Source organism: Lipotes vexillifer, unplaced genomic scaffold (assembly GCF_000442215.2).
Source record: "Lipotes vexillifer unplaced genomic scaffold, Lipotes_vexillifer_v1.1 scaffold518, whole genome shotgun sequence".
Classification (NCBI taxonomy): domain Eukaryota; kingdom Metazoa; phylum Chordata; class Mammalia; order Artiodactyla; family Lipotidae; genus Lipotes; species Lipotes vexillifer.
In genome coordinates this window covers 3,176,856-3,180,563 of record NW_006780945.1, presented here as the reverse complement: position 1 = coordinate 3,180,563, position 3,708 = coordinate 3,176,856, and the positions used below count along the sequence as shown (strand labels likewise).

General features: G+C 46.6%; 1 protein-coding gene across 2 annotated transcripts in view; it reads right to left on the bottom strand.

Annotated features, from left to right (window-relative positions):
* The window catches only part of SLC39A11 (solute carrier family 39 member 11), a 329,009-nt gene that overhangs the window by 233,086 nt on the left and 92,215 nt on the right, over positions 1 to 3,708 (bottom strand). The window lies entirely within an intron of this gene.

Here is a 3,708-nt window from a genome sequence, read left to right as displayed (position 1 = left end):
CCCTCTTCCCCTCCTGGAGAATAATGCCTACTTCTGTTCCTTCCACAGGTACACAAAATTACAGACAATCCTCCATCTGCCATGATAACGGATCCATGAAAAAAAAACCCTTGAAAAGTTTCAGCTTCCTCTCTCAGAACAAACAACGTATGGAAATGGGGCAGTTAACAATTACCCTTCCTTAAAAACATATGGTTCTGGGGCTTCCCTGGTGGCGCAGCGGTTGGGAGTCCGCCTGCCGATGCAGGGGACACGGGTTCGTGCCCCGGTCCGGGAAGATCCCACATGCCGCGGAGCGGCTGGGCCCGTGAGCCATGGCCGCTGGGCCTGCGCGTCCGGAGCCTGTGCTCCGCAACGGGAGACGCCACGACAGTGAGAGGCCCGCGTACCGCAAAAAAAAAAAATGGTTCTAACAAACCCAGGGGCAGGACAGGAATAAAGACGGAGACGTACAGAATGCACTTGAGGACATGGGGAGGGGGAAGGGTAAGCTGAGACAAAGTGAGAGAATGGCATGGACATACATACACTACCGAACGTAAAATAGACAGCTAGTGGGAAGCAGCCACATCGCAGAGGGAGATCAGCTCGGTGCTTTGTGACCACCTAGAGGGGTGGGATAGGGAGCGTGGGAGGAAGACGCAAGAGGGAGGAAATATCGGGATATATGTATGCATGTAGCTGATTCACTTTGTTGTACGGCAGAAACTAACACAACATTGTAAAGCAATTATACTCCAATAAAGATGTTAAATTTAAAAAAAAAATTACCCTTCTTTAGCCTAAAGAGAGTGCTACTGAGAAAAAAAAAAAAAAAGTCCACTGGAGGCTGAATGGGGTTAGGCTGAGGCAAAAAAGCCAAGTTCTAGATAAACACTGGGGTCGTGGAGCCATCTGCAGTGTGATGGACGTTATAGATCTTTGCCTTCCAAAAACACGTATCTTTTTGCATTAGATTCCAAGAGGTTCATAAACCCTTTGGTGCCCACTCATGGACCCCAGATGTACAGAACCCCCGGCCTCGTTTCTAGAATTTACTCGACAATAGAATTGCCCATAGAGATGTATGCATGAAAGTGCTCTCTGCCACTTTCTTTATAATAGCAAAAGAGTGTAAACACCCTCAAGGGCCATCAAGAGGGGACTAATTAGGTAAGATCACGACCAAGAATAAGAATCAATGAATGATGCCCAGGAAACAAAAACCAAAATGTGTCATTAAGTGAAAAACACAAGGCACAGAACAACGGGCCAAGTATGATGGTATAAACATAATATTTCTGAAAGGAAATGCAAGAACCTGGAAACAGTGTGTGTGTCTGAGATGGGAACCTAGACCATAAGGGATCTGAAGGTGGAAGAAAATTTACTTTTATTTGTAATCCATGTTATTACTTTCTTAATTAAAAGAAAGCTAGTTGGAGAGAGATAAATAGTTGAGGGGGGTGGGAGAGAGAGAGAGAGACAGAGAGAGAGAGACTGATTTATAAGAACTTCTGGTCTAGCTAAGTCCCAAAATATCCCCGGCCCTGAGAACAGTTGATATTGTAAAACATTTGGCACCAAGACATACATAGGAAAGCACTTATAAATGCATAAATGCTTTTCCCAGCTTGGGCTGCTGGTGATGCTCAGAGCAGCTGGACCTCCTCTCCCACAGTGTGGTTTCTCTGGCTTTTCCTCTTGCTGAACCAATTATGGGACATTGTAACAGCAGCGCCAACATTATTTTTTAAAGGCTGATGTTATTCACTAAACACCCATTAAACCAATCTCTGGGCTCCATTTACAGCTAGCTCAAGGGCAAATCCAGATGGTACAAATAACAGGTATTCAGACTTGATCTGCACAAGGCCAGTCATCAAATAGCCATTACCAGTTTTACAGTCTTCAACTGCCTGACAGCCACAGGTGTGCCCAGGTGGGAAGAACAGCAACCTTTCCGGAGGTGGCTGGGTTCCCTCGGTCTCTGCAAACCATCTTTGTGCTCCCCCAAAGGCTGCATTTGCCTCTGTATCTGAACAGTTAGCAACAAGAACTGAGGGTTGCTTGGTAACCTGGTAACAGGCGATGCCTAGGTGTTTCTGAGCAGAGGACGGGATTGCATCGTCTCCGACGCAGTCTCTGCTCACGGCTCCACACTGGGGTGGCCAAGAGGATCCAGCAATCCTGGGAGACTTTCCAGGAAAGTCAACTCCCGCTGGCCCTATATTCCCATGGCCCCAGCGTCAAAGGTTCATCTCAAAGGGATCGCCCCTTTTTACCTTTTTTTTTTTTTTTTGATTGATTAACAGGCACTGAACCTTCCCGCCTGTGGCTTGAAGATTGAAAAAATGGGATAGAATAAAATCTAGCCAATTTCTTCATCGTAGAGAAGGCTCAGAATTAGGAACGTAAATATGGCATTAGAGTGATTTGGGTATTTCTGTCTTATTAAAAAATATACTGGTCTGTAGTTTTCTTGTGATGCCTTGATATCCATTTGGAATCAGGGTATTACTGGCCTCAGAATAAATTAAAAGGTGGTCCTATTCTTTTTTTTTTTTTCCCTTGCGGTACATGGGCCTCTCACCGCTGTGGCCTCTCCCGTTGCAGAGCATAGGCTCTGGACGCGCAGGCTCAGCGGCCATGGCTCACGGGCCCAGCCGCTCTGCGGCATGTGGGATCTTCCCGGACCCGGGCACGGACCCGCGTCCCCTGCATCGGCAGGCGGACTCTCAACCACTGCGCCACCAGGGAAGCCCTCCTATTCTATTTTTATAGCAAAAAAAATAAAAAAATAAAAAAGAATCAGGACCATAAAGTCTCCTATTTTATTTTTATACCAAAAAAAAAAAAAAAGAATCAGGACCATAATGTCTCCTATTTTATTTCTATACCAAAAATTTAAAAAAAAAGAGTCAGGACCTTAATGTCTCCTATTTTATTTTTATACCAAAAAAAAAAAAAAAAAAGAATCAGGACCATGATGTCTTCATAGCGGATCACAGGAGCTCCACGACAGGATAGCTGGGGAGAATGGAGTGAAAGCCTCCTGTCCCTGTGTTCCCACGACTCGGCATGGAAAATGACAATCTCTGCTGGAGGATGGTGCCCCATGCTGGTCACTGGACAGCTCGTGACTCTCCATAAGAGGAGAACAGCAGACAGCACCGAGTGGTTCTGATTTGAGTATGAATGACAAGAGTGACTGGACACAGCGGGCAGGTTTTCGTGCTAACCCTCCATTACTTGAGCTCATGTTAGATGGGTTTTCCTTTCCTGATTACATCCCACATCCAAAGCGGTAGGCGACAGTGAGCCGCAACCCAAGTGGAGAAGGTATTCGAGTTCTCCATGAATAATTCACGCAGGACATAAGCTGAACAAAGGTAACTGAGAACTGGCCGGGGCACGGCTGTAACTTTTGTACGTTTACTGTACCGCGGTCTAGAGATCACCTCAGCCGACACAGAGTGGAAACAGCAAATTAACGTGCCAGCCCAGAAACATGAAAGGACTTTCTCCCTTAAATCACTAATGTGAAGACAGCGACTGGTCACCAGTCTGTTTCTCTCTGACGCACCTAAGGGAGAACTCCAAACGAGGCAGGAGGCAGACGCTCTCAACATCCTTTGCCTGGTTTTAGCTCCCAAGTCTGAGGTTTACAGAAGTGGGGAGGGAGAGGGAAAAATGTTTCACAGCGTGGGGGGGGGGGGGGGGGGGGGG